The following is an 18,231-nucleotide window of genomic DNA, read 5'->3' as shown; positions in this document are numbered from 1 at the left end:
CAGAGGAATTTTAAATAGCTCTGTTGCCTTATCACTTGCAAGTTGCTGCTCACTGGAAAGCCTGCCAAGTCCAAGTGCTAGCTGCTCTTTTCATCTTTCACTGTTTGTTGTAGAATTATAGAATTATTGAGTCGGAGTGGATCAAAAGGCCAGCTATGCGTCTGCCTCCAGCCTGAATGTCCACAGAACTTTCCCTCCAAATGATTCATGTCTTGTAAGACTTTTGCCTTTGAAAACCTGGCAGCTCAACAGTGAGGATGGGGAGAAAGAATTCAGGAAGAAAACAAACCACATTCAATTTAGTCCAGAGTTCCTCTCTTTGATGCACTCAAGGTTACACTGCAAGGAAGGAATGTACTGTGAAGAGCATTTGTTGTGGTTCTTTTCCCTTTTTCATGCCCTCTAATTGGTATATTAATCTCATAAATTACCTTTATTATTATTATTTTGGAATGGCAGTGCTTTGTCCTTTTGGATGCATGCCTAATCATGCAAGGTGGAGATGATTTGTCCCTTCCTTGCAAGGTGAAATGGTAGGGAGAGGGGAATACACTCAGAGTCCTGAAAGCAAATTCCATCCAACTGTGTGCCTCTGTGCTCCCTGAAAAAAGAGACATGGTGCAAGATACAAGTGTTCCGAAGCAAAACAAATGTCTTACTTGGCAATGCCACCTGAGCTTTAATTTTAATTCCTGTATCAATCTGCTGAGTATTCTCTGGGTGCATTGGAGCTGAAAGCTTGTATAACAGATCCATATAAACAAATACTTGGAGGGGTTGCCAAGAAATCAAAAAGTGGATTTGTTTGTCATTATTTATCATCAGGCTCATTTCAATTTACAGTAATTGACAGAAACCAGGATGGATAACTAAGGAACTTTCAACTGAGCTAAGTTTTAAACAGAGCATGTATAAGAAATGGAAAAATGGGGAAATCACGAAAAAGGAATTCAAAGAAATAGCAGGCATTTGTAGGAGTAAAGTCAGAAAAGCTAAAGCACAGAATGAACTCAGACTTACTAGAGAGATTAAGAACAACAAAAAGGGCTTTTTTGGATATGTCCGCAGCAAAAGTAAGAAGGAAATGGTAGGGCCACTGCATGGAGAAGATGGCAAAATGTTAACAAGGGACAGAGAAAAGGCAGAATTACTCAACACTTTCTTTGCCTCAGTCTTCTCAGAAAGGGAAAAGGGTGCTCAACCTGAGGATAATGGAGCAGGGGACAGAATAGGGGAATTTCAGCACAGAATAAGAAAGAGATAGTACAGGAATACCTGGTTAATCTAAATGAATTTAAGTCTCCAGGACCAGATGAACTCCATCCAAGGGTATTAAAAGAACTGGTAAATGTAATATCGGAGCCATTGGCAATAATCTTTGAAAACTCCTGGAAAACAGGAGAAATCCCAGCAGACTGGAGGAGGGCAAACGTTGTCCCAATCTTCAAAAAGGGAAAAAAAGAGGAACTCAACAATTATTGTCCAGTTAGTCTGACATCAATACCAGGAAAGATTCTAGAGCAAATCATTAAACAAAGAGTCTGTGAACATCTAGATGGAAATTCCATAATCACAAAAACTCAACATGGGTTTCAGAGAAACAAGTCATGCCAGACAAATCTAATCTCTTTCTTTGATAAAATTACCACCTTGGTAGATGAAGGGAACGCTGTGGATATGGTATATCTTGATTTCAGTAAGGCCTTTGAGAAGGTTTCCCATGACATTCTTGCAAACAACCTTGTAAAATGTAGACTAGACATGGTAACTGTTACATGGATTTGTAACTGGTTGACTGGCCGAATGCAAAGGGTGCTCAACAATGGCTCCTTTTCATCCTGGAGAGAAGTGACCAGTGGGGTCCCACAGGGCTCTGTCCTGGGCCCAGTGCTATTCAACATCTTTATCAATGACCTAGATGACAGAATTGGGAGCATACTTATCAAATTTGCAGATGACACCAAATTAGGAGGAATAGCTAATACCCCAGAGGACAGGATCAAAATTCAAAATGACCTGAATAGACTAGAAAGCTGGGCCAAAGCTAACAAAATGAAATTCAACACGGAGAAATGTAAGGTATTGCACTTAGGGCGGAAAAATAAAATGCACAAATATACGATGGGGGACACCTGGCTGAATGAAACTACGTGTGAAAGGGACCTAGGAGTCCAAGTAGACCACAAGTTGAACATGAGTGAACAGTGTGATGCGGCAGCTAAAAAGGCCAATGCAATTTTGGGCTGCATCAATGAAAGTGTAGTGTCTAGATCAAGAGATGTAATAGTGCCACTCTATTTTGCTCTGGTCAGGCCCCATCTGGAATATTGTGTCCAGGTCTGGGCGCCACAATTCAGAAAGGACATTAAGAAACTGGAGCGTGTCCAAAGGAGGGCGACTAAAATGGTGAAGGGTCTGGAAACCATGCCCTATGAGGAACGACTTAGTGAACTGGGGATGTTTAGCCTGGAGAAAAGAAGGTTAAGAGGTGATATGATAGCCGTGTTTAAATATTGGAAGGGATGTCATGTTGAGGAGGGAGCAAGCTTATTTTCTGCTGCTCCAGAGAACAGAACACAGAATAATGGATGCAAGCTACAGGAGAAGAGATTCCACCTCAACATTAGGAGGAACTTCCTGACAGTAAGGACTGTTCGACAGTGGAATGCACTCCCTTGGAGGGTGATAGAGTTTCCTTCCTTGGAGGTCTTTAAACAGAGGCTGGATGGCCATCTGTCGGGGATGCTTTGATTTGGATTTCCTGCATGGCTGGGGGTTGGACTGCATGGCCCTAGTGGTGTCTTCCAATTCTATGAGTCTTTGATTCTAGGATACAATGAATGAGAGACCCCCTCAATCCCTGGCCATTAACCGTCCTGCAGGATTATGTACCTGCAAATGCTCTCCCCTCCCTGAACAGATAAACAAGGTCTGTATTTGTAAATCTATAGATAAGTCTTCTCTCCCTCCTAGGATGTGTAAGTTATCTATTTAAGTAGTATCTCCTGCCCTACTTCTATGGCAGCAACCTTCTTGTTCTCCTCGTCTGAAGCATAATGAGGATCCTATTGGTCACAGCAGACAAGGGACCAATTGTATTATTATTATTATTATTATTATTATTAACCTTTATTTATAAAGCGCTGTATATTTACACGGCACTGTACATACAATTTTTTTAAATTGGATGGTTCCCTGCCCTCAGGCTTACAATCTAAAAAGACACGACACAAAAGGAGAAGGGAGTGGTGGTGGGGAAGGGGATGAGGGCCAGCAGTTCTTCTCTACCTCTGAGGCCTGTATCTGTATTTGCTAGCTCTCTTGCTTACTTGGAGCAGGAATTGCAAGTCCCAGCATTCCTCATTATTGGCTACGCTGGCTAGGGCTGGTAAGAGTTCCAGTCCAACATCATCTGGCGGCCCACATGATTCCCACACCTGACTTAAGGTGCACACTCCAGCATGAGGCAGCATCATAACTTGTAAAAGTTACTTTTTGGACTGCAATCCCTAGAAGCCTCATATGATCAGTTAAGAATGTCAGGCAGGAGACTTCTGAACTTGAGAATGAGAAGAGATTACTATCTGTAAGGGTCTAGGAAACATTCAGGAGTAACTGTGTTGGCCATGCGACAAAAAAATCCAATAAAATCCAAAATCCACAAAGGAATGATACCTTTGACCAACCAAAATACACAAAATACATTGTGCAAGCTTTTGAAGCACTACGTGGCTTCTTCATCAGGCAAAAGTTGTTAAACAATCATACAGGAGAAGAAAAATGACAATGGAGTCAAGCAGACTGGCAGCTTAACCCTGGTTACTCCGAATTTGGCATGGGACCACAGTGACCAGGCACTGCGATCCTCAGACCAGCTGTCATGGTGATACTGAATGGGCTGCTGGCAAGGAGTGCTTTTTTGCACTCTCTTTGCCAGGGGGCCCAGGCCACCTTTAGGTGGTCATGGCACAGCTTTGGCCCAATCTGGAGGCATGTGTAATTTGTACACCACACCCTTGGATTGGCCCAAAGTCAGTGCTTTTGGCCCGTTTGCTTCAGGCCAATGTTAGAGTCACAGGCCTAAATTTTGTATCAGATGTTATTTCTGCTGTAGTTCAGTTGGTGTGGAGAGATCTCAACGTGTGGAGAGGCTATCCCCCTTCTTGTCCATGTGGAAACTGGCCACATTACTGCACTCCCCTCTTATAGTGCTGCTTTTCCACTTTGACTGCTCTGGCTGCCTCTTGTTGCATTCTGAGGCTTGTAGTTTAGCGAGGCCTAAGAGCTCTCTGGCTGAGGATTCTATATGTCCCTCCATCAATTGCAAATCCCAAGAGGAGGCAGCCAGAGCAGTTATAGCACTATAAGAGTGTAGTGTGGTAATCTATTGAAGAATGGCCAGTAGAATTTAAACTAATGGAGACATTGTTCTTTTGTGAATTTTGGATTCTGTTGTATTTCCTAGTGCCAACCCTTCAATGGGAATTTTTCTACTAGATGCAGTCTGATCATGAAACAGCACATAAAGGGAAGCACTAAGTCATTCAAGATAAGTCTAGGAAAGGAATACAGAGAACTGTTGGCTCATGCTGATAGGTGAGTCTGAGGGGCCAAAAGGGACAGAGAAAAGCTTGCTAAGCCCCTGAAATGAATTTGAAGAACCTGGGGTTGGGCATAGGGAGCTGTCCAGCTAAGCCTCATGGAGCTGTCCACTTCCAGGTTAAGAAAAATAGTGCAGATGAACAGGCTTATATTGAATTTGTGCATTTGGGGTATTGTACTAGCCTTCATCTGATCTTTCATGGTTGGCTGCTAGTTGCCTTCCTGATTTACCTTTTCTCTAGAACAAACTGGTGCAGACAATTATGAAGATGCCTGGGTATCTTTGCTGCTATGAGATATGATACCTCTGGATGCTGTCCTGGTTGTTGCTATGTACCTTCAAGTTAACTTTTGACGTTTGGTACCAGTACGTTTACCCCACAGCTTTTATGGCAGAAAGTGTTCAGAAGGCATTTGCCATTGACTTCCTTTAAGGCTGAGAGAGTGTGACCAATCCAAGTTCAGCCAGTGGCATTCCATAATCCAAAGGCTTGGGTAACTTGAGGTTGTGTGAACATAAGTCTCCAAATGGATCATAGTCTCAGGTAGCAAAGAGAAATATCTACAGAACTACTCCATGAACAAGAGGTATAAACTGAAAGTGTAATCTCAGGCTAATATCTCCTATTGCTCTGAAGTAATTTACAAATGCTTAGCTTACACAATGGAACTTGGGCCATCCATGAGAAGAGGCAGCCCGACTTTATTATAGATAAAAAAGAGAGTCACATTTTCTGACACCATTTTTTGTTGTTATCAAAGAGATTTTGTACATTTTTGAGACTGTCTGCCTCCACATTTATGTTGATGGGCAAAATTTTGAACATCCATAACCAGTGCTTTATTGATTGGGCTGTTTGGAGCATAGGAAGTACTATCTGCACTGCTCTGATCAATCAGCTTGTCATTCTGTGTCTAACTACAGAAAGGGCAAAGACATTAATTCTGTGCACAGACCTTTTAAACAAAGAGCAGAAAACATGATATATGCTGGAGAGGCAGAAAGAAGCCAAAGGTTTCCCACTCTCACACTTCCATGTGTTGGAATGCTGAGATAACCTGTCTCAAAGCAAGTTTTCCCAGCTATGGGATTGCCCCCCACATTCCTGTCCCTGATACAGTGGCTCAGTTGAAGTCCAGTTAAGGTTTGCCCACTCTTCCCAAGACCTGCTGATAGTATTCAGAATGCAGGCAGCCACTGGCAATAAGTTCAGGGACAGGCAGCAAGCAGGCTGGGGAATGGGGAGACCATTTTAGGACAATTGGGAAGAGGGAGTACTGTATAACTGAGTGCAGAGGAAGGAAGTATGTAGCATTTCTAAATGATTAAATCTTTAAGGTATTAGCTATTGGGCATTCTACCATATACAGCAGGGTTGGGCAATTACGGTGGGCCCAATTTATACCTCTGAATAAATTGTTGGCAAATTCTTGGACAGCAAGCAGGAATATTAGTTCTGTGCATATGGAAAACATCATTAAAATGTTGCAGAGAAGACATGAAAACAACAAGGCAGTTTAGAAGAGTTTCAAAACAGAATAAAAGGTAACTCCTGGATCAAAAGAGTTGAGGACTGTGACTATAAAGAAAACTCATCTCTTCTACTGGGCACATTAGTGCAAGGTAACTATGTACCCAAGGGTCTACTTCAAACACTCCTTAGTATCTACATAGAAAGCATGGTAAGGGAGACAAAGTGAAGTAGCATGAAACGTTGGATTCTTGTCCTTGGAAAGTGGTTATCAGCTGTCAAAAACAAGTTGGGACCTTTATTCCTTTCATTGGACTAGATATGTGCCCAAATTCCTGTTTGCAACCTTGCATATTTAGTGAATTTCTGATAAGACTTAATATTTATTTATTAATTAAAATATTTATATATTTATATCTTTATTGTGTGTTTTCAAGAAGGCATACAATTAAAATCAGTTTAAACAGTTTAAAGTCATGTAGAATGTTAAACAATAAAAATCCTTTAAACTGACTAAAATATATATTAAATAATTTAAGAAATTAAAATAAAAACAGTTTAAAATCCTGTACATTTAGCAATAGCAAGTACATTTCTATACCACTTATCAGTGCACTTAAGCACTCCCTAAACAGTCTACAATGTGTAAGCTAATTATCCCCAACAAGCTGGGTACTCATTTTAGCAGCCTCAGAAGGATGCCAGGCTGAGTCAACCTTGGAGCCCCTGGCTGGAATTGAACTCACAACCTTGTGGCTTGTGAGTGAGTGACTGCAGTATAAGCATTAACCACTACTCCACCAGGGCTTCCTCCTACATTTGAACAAAATTAAACAGCCCCCAAATGCTTTAAATAAAAGCCATGTTTTAGCTCAGCTGCTAAACACAATGTTGGTGCCAAACAAGCCTTCGGCGGGCAGGCATTGCAACAACAGGATGCCAAAAGAGAGAAGGCCGTCTCCCATGACTTCCCACAGCGTGGTACTCCCACAAGTGGGACATAGAGAAGAGCCCCTCCAGCAGGTTTCAGTCCTTGGGCAGGTAGGTGTAGAATCATAGAATCATAGAGTTGGAAGAGACCACAAGGGCCATCCAGTCCAACCCCATCTGCCGTGCAGGAAATCTCCATCAAAGCATCCCCAAAAGATGGCCATCCAGCCTCTGTTTAAAGACCTCTAAAGAAGGAGACTCTACTACACTCTGAGGGAGTGTGTTCCACTGTCGAACAGCCCTTACTGTCAGGAAGTTCCTCCTAATGTTGAGGTGGAATCTCTTTTCCTGTCACTTGCATCCATTGCTCCGGGTCCCTTCAAATATTTAAACAGGGCTATAACATCAACTCTTAACTTTCTCTTCTCTAGGCTAAACATCCTTAGCTCCCTAAGTCGTTCCTCATAGGACATAGTTTCCAGGCCATTCACCATTTTAGTTGCCCTCCTTTGGACACGCTCCAGTTTCTCAACATCCTTTTAAAATTGTGGTGCCCAGAACTGGACACAATATTCCAGGTGGGGCCTGACCAGAGCAGAATAGAGTAGCACTATTACTTCTCTTGATCTAGACACTATACTTCTATTGATGCAGCCTAAAATCGCATTGGCCTTGTTAGCTGCCGCATCACACTGTTGACTCATGTTCTATTTGTTGTCTACTTGGACTCCCAGATCCCTTTCACACGTAGTCTCTTCAGCCAGGTGTCACCCATCCTATATCTGTGCATTTCGTTTTTCCACCCTAAGTGCAGTACCTTACATTTCTCCATGTTGAAATTCATTTTGTTAGCTTTGGCCCAGCTTTCTAATCTATTAAGGTCATTTTGAGTTTTGATCCTGTCCTCAGGGGTATTAGCTATTCCTCCTAATTTGGTGTCATATGCAAATTTGATAAGTATGTTCCCAATTCTGTCATCCAAGTCATTAATAAAGATGTTGAATAGCACCGGATCCAGGACAGAGCCCTGTGGGACTCCACTGGTCACTTCTCTCCAGGATGAAAAGGATCCATTGTTGAGCACCCTTTGGGTTCATCGAGTCAACCAATTACAAATCTATCTAACAGTTACATTGTCTAGCTCACATTTCACTAGCTTGTTTGCAAGAATGTCATGGGGAACCCTGTCAAAGGCCTTACTGAAATCAAGATATACTATATCCACAGCATTCTCTTCATCTAACAAGCTGGTAATTTTATCAAAAAAAGAGATCAGGTTTGTCTAGCATGACTTGTTTCTCTGAAACCCATGTTGACTTTTTGTGATTATGGAATTGCCTTCTAGATGCTCACAGACTCTCTGTTTAATGATCTGCTCCAGAATCTTTCCTGGTATTGATGTCAGACTAACTGGATGATAATTGTTGGGATCCTCCTTTTTTCCCCTTTTTGAAGATTGGGACATTTGCCCTCCTCCAGTCTGCTGGGACTTCTGTTCTCCAGGAGTTCTCAAAGATTATTGCCAATGGTTCCAATATTACATCTGCCAGTTCTTTTAATACCCTTGGATGTAGTTCATCTGGTCCTGGAGACTTATATTAGTGTACATAGGGAAGAGGTTCTCCTTCAGGTAGTAGCATCCTATGTTGGGCTTTGGATGTCATTACCAGCAGCTAGGATTTGTACCAGAAGGCCTAAGAACTGATTCTTTCCTAGGTCACATTTTGTAAAGGTTCTTGGAATTACTGACTGTGAGCTTTCTTGCCCACAACCTGAGTTTGGCAACCAAGTTCCATGAAGAAATATGTTAAAGCAACATAGGTGGGATACAGACCGCCTAAAGCTCCGTGGGGAAGCCGCAGCTTCCAGACCGTGGGGCTTCTCCACAGAGCAAAAAGAACCCTTAAAAGACGGGTTCTTAATGTGACGCGCTTGTGATGCTGCAATGCACCAATGGCGCACTTGCAGCATCACAAGCGTGCTGGGATGTGCGGATGCTAGGCATCCATCACATCAAAATGGCAGTGCCCATGTAGACAGGGCACCGCCATTTTGATGTCCTGTTGACATACTAGAGTAAGGAAGCGTCTAAAAACTATGCTCCCGGGCAACCCTAGTATGTCGTCAGGATGTACTAAAAGGCCCATCTAAACAGGGCCATAGTCACCTCCTGAAACTCAAAACTATTTGCATTATTTCATTAAGTATTTGACTACTCCAGGTGTATTGATTTATATTTCTATCTCCTCCTTAATCACTGTTCCAGATCTGTGATGCTTTCCACTAGCAGTATAGTGTTGTTTGCATATCTTAGATTGTTGCTGTTCTGTCCGCCTATCTTCACTCCTCCTTACGAGTCAAAACTTGCTCTTCTTATGATATCCTTTGCATACAAGTTGAACAAATAAGGTGAAAATTATAGGCCAAAAAATTAACGCTTCCTAACTCTTGCGTTTCCCTAATTGCCAATGGAGCCTACGTCCAAGGTAATGAACATGAGACAGAGTCTCAAAATTTATGCTCAAGCAAAATAATAATAAAAATTAAAAATAAAATAAAAACAAAAACAATGTATAAACTAGTCTACACTTCTGCTTCTATTCAGTATGGACAGGCTGTAGTGGCATTAGTTCAGTGTAAGCAATAAGCATACCAAGAGAAGGAGCCAGATGCATTACAGCACAACCTGATTAGGCACAAAAGCTGGTTTTTCCACTATCCAAAAAGCATCTGCAGATGCAAAGCAGCACAACATCCCATAGTTACTTAGCAAATATGGAATTGCAGCTGACATGCAGAGTAGTGAGATGGGCCAACCTGACCAGTCTCATGCAGGTTTTTTGATATATTTTATGGTGGTACACAATTTTCATTGTCAACTGGGTAATTACAGTGATTTGTGGCATTACTACTTCCTCTACATTGTTTTGTGCTTTCAAAGCTATAAGAACAAAACAGCTATCCCTTGGAGGGTTCTTTAGCTTATATTTCCAAACCTCAAGTTAGTTCTTATTTCCCAACATTAGAGCTCATCTTCCCTGGGTAGAAGCCCAAAGGAAGAAGCCATACTTCTGTATACAGATGTCCTTGACAATTTGACTGAAACACGTAGAACAACCTGACTACTCTTACAAGTTTATATATCAGGTTTGGTTTATGTCATGGCATATTCTGCCAAAAGGTTTTACAAAATGTATGGCTGCTCTTCTGATTCTTCACAGAATGAATCAATTTGCTATAATTGTTTAGTGCATCTGCACCATAACAAATTGAAAACCAGAAAATGACATGTAGGAGGCTTTGGTGAGAAAAAATAAGGGGCATTGTAAAGTGTGTCTTACTCACTTCTCACAACTATTACTCTTCCTGGCCCCTTTCAAACTAGACAATTATAGCACTATAGTTCGGTTTTAACTGCCATAGTTGCATGCTAGGGAATAGTGTGGCTTGTAGTCTGATGAGACTCTAGAGCTCTCTGGCTGAGAATTTCAAATGCCTCTCCCAGGATTCCATAGGAAAAAAAATATGTCAGTTAAAGTGGAATCACAACTGTGTACCTATAGTGTGAAAGCTCCCTTTGTGCAAGGAAGAGCTCAAGATTCCTAAGGAAACCTCTGTTTCATGCCCTTCCCCACCAGCAGAGCAGGCTGGTCAGAGATCAGGATATAAAGAATACATTTTAACATTATCATCACATTTATGGAGACAGCAGAGCCCAACAATCAATTCAACAGCAGCATGAATTTCCAGCTAGTACTATGGTACTCTAAGCTTGAGTGTTATGAAGTATATGGGAAATCAAGACTCAGAATTAAAAGATCATGAGGATACATAAGTGGAAAGCTACATAAAAGATCTTCACTGAACATGAGAGTTAATACTAACAGAGAAAATGTTAATGGGTATTAGATTAGGACTAATAGTATGTAGCAGAATATGTAGCATTTGTAAATCAGTAATATGTATTGTGTGTAAATCACTATTCTGCCCAAAAGCTACTGGTTATACTTTGATGAGGTTTTGTAGCTCACACTAGCCTACCTTACAGAGCTCTAATGAGGTTGAATTAAGCTTTTTGGGGAGGAAAAAAAGTGGACAGTTGCAACAAATAACCATTGGCTACCCAATTCTTCTGTAAGTAACAATGGCTCTGAGTGATCTAAAAGTGTGAGATTAACAGCAAAATTCTACCCGTAACCCATGTCTCCTGGGAAAATAAGATCTACTGATTTCAATGGCCTGTTACAAACTGGCCAAAATAAAGCTGCTTTGGGTCTCTTTGGAGGTATGCTATTTAAATGATGCATGGGTCCTAAGAGTCCGGAGGTCGTGCCAAAGCCACACTCCATTTTTATTATTATTATTTTTGACACATTTTTTTACATCCATCCTTCCAGTATACATACAACGTGCATATAATTATATCTATATCTACAACATCCCTACCTCTCCCCCTCCCCCCACCTGTACATATAACCCCTTCCCTTACTCTCCCCTCCCCTCCCTCCCAAACTATTTCAGCATACCTTGCTCATCTCTCCATATAACAATTCTTGAATTCTTCACTCAGCTTTTCCTATATTCTTTCCCCAATACTGTATTACTATGTTCCAACCTTCTTCTTCATCCTCCTCATCCTCCTTTTCTCCTTTTAACCTTTTAGACAATCTATCAGCCTCTCTCATATCTAGTAGTCTATTGAACCATTCCTCTATTGTCGGAATCTGGGACGATTTCCACTTTTGTGCATATAGAAATCTGGCCATTGTAACCATGTATAATATTATTTTCCAATATTTTCTCTCTATTTCTCTTTCTACCTTTAATGTCATATTTAGCAAGTATAGTTCTGGATTTTTTTTTTAATTTCCCCCTTAGCATCTCTATTATTGTTACATGTATCTTTCTCCAGAATTGCTTTGCAGGACCACCACATATGGTAAAATGTTCCTTCTGTTTTCTTGCACTTCCAACATGTTTTATTTACATTTTTATATATTTTTGATAGTTTGACTGATGTTAAATACCACAAATAAAACATCTTTTTTATTTTATTTTCTATTTATTTATTTTATTTTATTTTAGGTTCTGTGCCAGGGTAAACTAACGTTTTCATCCACGATTTTTCCTAATCTTCTAAACTAGATTATGTTGTACCATCTGACTCCCTTTTATCATATTCTCTTTTACACTTTCTTGTTCTAAGTCTCTTTTTAGTAGTTCCTCATAGTATTTTGATATTTTCTTCTTTTTCTGTTTTTCAAAAATTATTACATCCAGCTCGTTTTTATTTCTTTCTATTCCCTCTTGCTTCAAATCTTTTTAAAATCTTTCCTCCAATTGTTTATATGGGAACCATTCTATTTTTATATTTTCCTTCTCTAATTTCTCTCTAGACTTTAATTTTAAATTTGCTTTCTCGTCTTCTTCCAAGATTTGTTCATATGTTATCCAGTGTTCTTTTGTACTTTTAAATCTCCCAAAATGCGCTTCTTGTGGTGAAGTCCACTGTGGTATTTTGATATAAAAAAATTTCTTACAATATTCCCAGATTCTCAACAATCCTTTTCTTACAGTGTGATTTTTAAATTCTTTATCCTCTTTCCATTTCTTATATATTAGATATGCATGCCATCCAAATCTAATATTATGGCCTTCTAGATTTAACATTCTTTCATTTTTCAGACCAATCCAGTCTTCTATCCATGTCATCCCACATGCATAATAATATTTCTGTATATCAGGTACCCCCAGGCCTCCTCTACTCTTATCATCTATCACATTATTCCATTTTATCCGTGCTTTCCTGCCAGCCCAAATGAATTTTGCCAGTTCCTTTCTCCATTCTTGAAAACATTTGTCACTATTAATAATTGGGAGATACTGGAATATAAACAGAAGTTTAAGAAGTACATTCACCTTTATAGCTGCCATTCTTCCAAATAGTGATAAGCGTAGTCTTGACCATCTGCCTAAATCCTCTTTTATTTCCTTCCATTTTTTCTTATAATTATTAACAAACAGATCTCCAGCTCTTTTTGATATCCAGACTCCCAAATAATTTACTTTATTCTGAACCTTAAACCTTGTAATTTCTTCCAATTCTTTCTCTTCTTTTTTTGACATACTTTTAGTAATCATTGCTGTTTTCTCTACATTAATCTTAAGTCCTGCTACTTCTCCAAATTCTTGTATCACTTTTTAAAATTCGTTTATATTTTGTAGAGGGTCTTCCAAAAAGACTACCACATCATCAGCGTAGGCTTTAACTTTATAATTTTGGTCTTTTACTTTAACACCTTGTATTTTTTCATTTTGTCTTATACTTTGTAACAGAACTTCCGTTATCATAATAAATAATAACAGGGACAGCGGGCACCCCTGCCTTGTCCCCTTCTGTATATCAAATTCTGTATATCAAGCCTTTTGTTCTTTATACAACTCTTTTATCCACTCTAAGAAATTTTTTCCTACCTCTGTTTTTCTCAATAATTCATACATAAATTGCCAGTTTACATTATCATATGCCTTCTCCGCGTCAATGAATGTCAAGGCCACTTTCTTTTCTTTATGGGCATTATAGTATTCTAACACACCTATAACCGTTCTTTGGTTTTCTCTTATTTGTCTTTCCTGCAAGAAGCCGTTCTGATCCACATAGATCTTATCCTTTAGAATTGCTTTTAATCTTTCTGCTATGATTGACGTTAATAATTTGTAATCATTATTTATCAAGGAGATCGGTCTATAGTTCTTTGGTTCCTTCTCCTCTTTACCTTCCTTAAGTATTACAACTATATTGCCACCCCTCCATGATTCTGGTTTACCTTCTCTTCCTATACTGTTGTATACCTCCAACAAATATGGTATTAGCTCTTCCTCAAATTTTTTATAAAAGCTTCCTGGTAATCTGTCCGGTCCTGGTGTTGTTCCACTTTTGGCTTTCCTAATTGCCTCTTTCAATTCTCCTCTGAAGAAACCTGTCCAGAAAGCCCCAGGATAAGTATGCCTTGAGCCTTGGACATGAAGCCAAACTCTCTCAGCCTCATAGGTTGGCAATGGCAAAGCTCCTCTGGAGAAACCTGACCAGAAAGCCCCATCACAGAAGGGCAGAGGAGTAGTGGTTCAAAGTGAAACTGAAACTCTGGCTGTGCTGTCTCTCTTCCTTTTTGCAGAGCTCTATGTTCCTGAGAGAGGCAGGAAAGGGGACTCTGTGGGCAATTGCTATGCAACTGAGGAGGGGCCTGGAGGAGGCTGCTGCTCTAATGGGCCTAGCTTGGGAGCCCTTTGTTTGGGAAGTGGTGCTCTGAGGGGGGTCCCTGGCGACCCCTGGGAAATTGTAATTCGACCCCCAAAGGGGTCCCAACCCCCAGGTTGGGAACCACTGCTTTAAACAGTAACAAGTTTCATTTGGCTTGAACCATTGTGGACTGATGCTGAAGACAAACTCACTTCATCAGATGTGGGATAACATTTACAAATGAAACATTTAGTGACACATCTAGCTTGGCCCTGAGAAATACTGTCACTAGTACTCCCCTGAAAATAATTATATCGTTTTCTGAGTGTTTTTGTACCCAATCTTACAATTTAGGCAATGTCAATTATAACTTGGTAGACAGTCCAACCATTTTTTAATGTTATGAGACAAAATAAAATACAGTCTACTTTTAAATCACTTCAAAATTGTAACTTCCTATCCATAAAAATATTCCAGACAATCCTTTAAAAATGTATGTGTGTTTGTATACTTTGAGGTTCTTCATCACATCCTGCATGACAGGGCAACTGGGCTGGATGGCTCTTGTGGTCTCTTCCAACTCTGATTCTACAAGGCATTTGTGTTTCAGTATTTACTAGGTACCTCATAATTAGGTGCTCGTCAATGTTGTGCTGTTGTTGTGTGCCTTCTGGTCATTTCCAATTTATGGAACTATAAGGTAAACCTATCATGGGATTTTTTGGCAAGTTTGTTCAGAGCATATTTCCCATGGGCTATCTTCTGAGGCTAGGAGAGTGTGACTTGCCCAAAGTCACCAAGTGGGTTTCTATGGCTGTGCATGGTCTCTAGAGTCCAACATTCAAACCACTACACCACTTTGGTTCTTTCCCCATCCATGTGTTGTCTGTATTTTTTTAAATCATAATGCCTAATGTTTAAAACTGAACAAATTTAAGGTTATAAATGCCCCTGGAGGAGTGACAAAAGTTCCTTTCTCAAAAATGAAATCTTAGGTTGTGCCAACCTGAGTTATATTCTGCATGTTGAGCAAAACCCTCCAGCTCCACTCTGCATTAGCATGCTACAGCACAACTTTCTCTTGCTGCCTCAGAGAACAGCCCCTGCTTTACATAAATCTTTCATGAAATGCGTTGCCTAAGGCACTACTGCCTAAGCACAAAAGACAATGTTGAAGGAAAACATGGTTTTTGCCTCCAAAAACACAGTTAGCTTTACATAGAGTAAATGTAATTTTTATGTGCTGTGTAATCCCAGGAGCTCCATTAAAGGGAAATGGCACCATTAACAGTTAGGAGAGACCTTTGGAATCACTGTAAGAACTGTGGGTGGGGAGAGAATGTTACTTAGATTGCTGAGTATACTGATGCACATTAATATACAGGAAATCAGAGTAAGTGCTCTGAGGTGAATTTCAAGCCAACACATGTGTGGGGCAAGTTTCTTCACCTGTGAACTTTAATTAGCACTAACATAAAATGACAATGTGGATCAAAGAAGATATTTGTTTCTTTTGTTTCGCATGCTTGTACACATCTTGTCTATTGAATGCTAGCAAACACAATTTTGTGGTCTTACAGATTTGTAATTTGTGATTATCAGTGTTTGTTTTTATGTAGATTGTTAGCTGCTCTAAGTTTTTATGAGGAAAAGTGGGATATAAACTGAATTTATTGCTGATGTTTTAGAAAACATTCATGTTGGAAATTACAAACAAGCTTAAAAGTGTGTGGGTGTATGTGTTTCCCCTTCTCTCAGTGTACTCTGGTTTTTTTCTTCGTGCTGCTTTGTTGTCATTCTGTTGAAAAAAGACATGAAAAACTTTTATAATAAAGAGTAAAAAAAACCCCAAACCAGAAATTCTTGGGGACAGCCTCCAAATACAACTGCTAAAACAGGCAATTTCTATCATCTTCATAAGCTTGTTCTGTCCGCTCTCGCTGCTGATAGATGTCAACATGATGCCTTTTCATACTATAATATTTAAAATGAAATATGGTTCTTTAAACCTTAAAGCAGGGTTGGCATGCTCTCAGCATCCTTCTTTTTAAATATATATTTGAACTGGCCTCTTGCTACTTTTAGGAAACTGGGTTCTTGTAAAAGAAGCTAAAAATATTGCATAGGTCATCTGAATGTTCCATTTCACTTGTAGCTCAGGTTCATAGCACTATCACTAACAAGCTGTACAGACTGGCAATAAACGCCGGCATGGCGGTGGAATGGGGGTATGGTGGCCGCATGCTGTGTGCCCCGACTCTGCTTCCATGCCAGCAAGATGCCGTGTGCCCCACTGCATGGCAGGAGGCATCACAGCGCTCCCTTGGCAGAGCGCCAAAAAAGCTGCGGCATCAGTGACTATGGCACCATTTCTGTGGCGCAAAAAGGAGCCGCTTTTTGCAGCTCCTTTTTGCGCTGTGCAAAGGCCAGATCAGGGCCGCGGCGTGCAGCTGCTGCAGCCCCAATCCAAGTACGATCTGCACAGCCCCTAAGCCTGTTTCTTTCCTTGGTCACAGCTCTGTTATTAAACTGAAACTACCTTCATAGCAGGTGTTAGGCACAAAAAATGAAAGTGAAAAAAGGCCAGTTTATTTGGGTTTCACTGCCCTTTGACTAGAAATGGGAGGAGCAGTGATGAAAGAATTGGACAAGATCCTAAAGAGTAAAGATATACCACTGCACACCAAAATTAGAATTGTCCAAGTCATTGTATTCCCCACTACCATGTACAGATGTGACAGCTGGGCAGTGAAGAAAGTGGATAAAATCAAAATCAACTCATCTAAGATGTGGTGCTGGAGAAGAGTGCTGAAGATACCATGGATGTCCAAAAAGACAAAACAATGGGTCCTTGAGCAGATCAAGCCTGAACTTTCCCTGGAAGCCAAGATGACGAAACTTAGGTTGTCATACTTTGGCCACATTATGAGAAGGCATGGTTCATTAGAAAAGACAATAATGCTAGGAAAGGTAAACAACAGAAGAAAGATAGGAAGACCACAATCTAGATGGATAGACTCAATTAAAGAGGACACAGGTCTGAACTTGCATGATCTAAGCAGCGCAGTGGGTGATAGGGGGTCTTGGAGATGTTTAATCCAGAGGGTTGCCTTTAGTCAGGGTCGAGTCAAGAGCAGTTAACAAGAACAACATCCTTTGGCTTTTCTCACAAAATTTCCACTGATTTCTGATCTATGTTCTGCTCCATCAGAACAATTCTTTTTCTTATTCATTGTAAAACAACAGTAGTCATCATGCAGTTTGTCAATGTCAATCTCAATCTGGAGTGCTGTATCAAGAATCTGAAGTCTGCCCATTTGTGAAACTGGTTATTTGTTGTTTTTAAAAGCTATATTTCAATATAATAATAATAATAATTAATAATAATTTGTTTTATTTATATACCGCTATTCCAAAGATCATAGCAGTGAACAGCAAGTAAGCTAATTAGCAAGTAAGCTAATTTGCCCCCAACATTCTGGGTACTCATTTTAGCGAGCTCGGAAGGATGCAAGCCTGAGTCGAGCTTGGGCCCTTTTGCTGGTCTTGAACTCGCAACCTTGTGGTTTCGAGTGAATGGCTGCAGTACAGGCATTTACCCACTGCGCCACCAGGGCTCCAATATAATGCAGTTTCTCCAGATATTCAATGCACTATGCCAATATTTTAGGCTGTGACTCTCAATTTCCTATTGTTAGCGAAAGATGCATTATCCAAAATGACTTGGGCTGATCTTCAATAGAATTTGCCCTCTCTTTAGATTTGAGTGGAGGCTTTCCATGAAACTAGAAAGTTGACAGATTCCAGGTTTTATTTAACAGGATCTTGGCTATCAAACTGTGCAAAAGTAAAGACTCAGGAGTAGCCATGTAGGTCAGGTAACAAAATACAACAAAATTCAACATTACAACAAAAAACATCTGATACAAAATCTACGCTTGTGACTCTAACATTGCTTTTCTTCTGCTGTATGTTTTTTTTTAACAT

General features: G+C 40.2%; 1 protein-coding gene across 1 annotated transcript in view; it reads right to left on the bottom strand.

The window, feature by feature from the left end:
• Positions 1-18,231, bottom strand: part of RASGEF1C (RasGEF domain family member 1C) — a 152,057-nt gene that overhangs the window by 96,721 nt on the left and 37,105 nt on the right. The window lies entirely within an intron of this gene.

This window comes from Sceloporus occidentalis, unplaced genomic scaffold, assembly GCF_023333645.1.
Source record: "Sceloporus occidentalis isolate IW3139 unplaced genomic scaffold, rSceOcc1.0.p SCAF_1, whole genome shotgun sequence".
Taxonomy (NCBI): Eukaryota; Metazoa; Chordata; class Lepidosauria; order Squamata; family Phrynosomatidae; genus Sceloporus; species Sceloporus occidentalis.
Note: the sequence above shows the minus strand (reverse complement) of the source record. Positions and strands in the feature narration are given on the sequence as shown.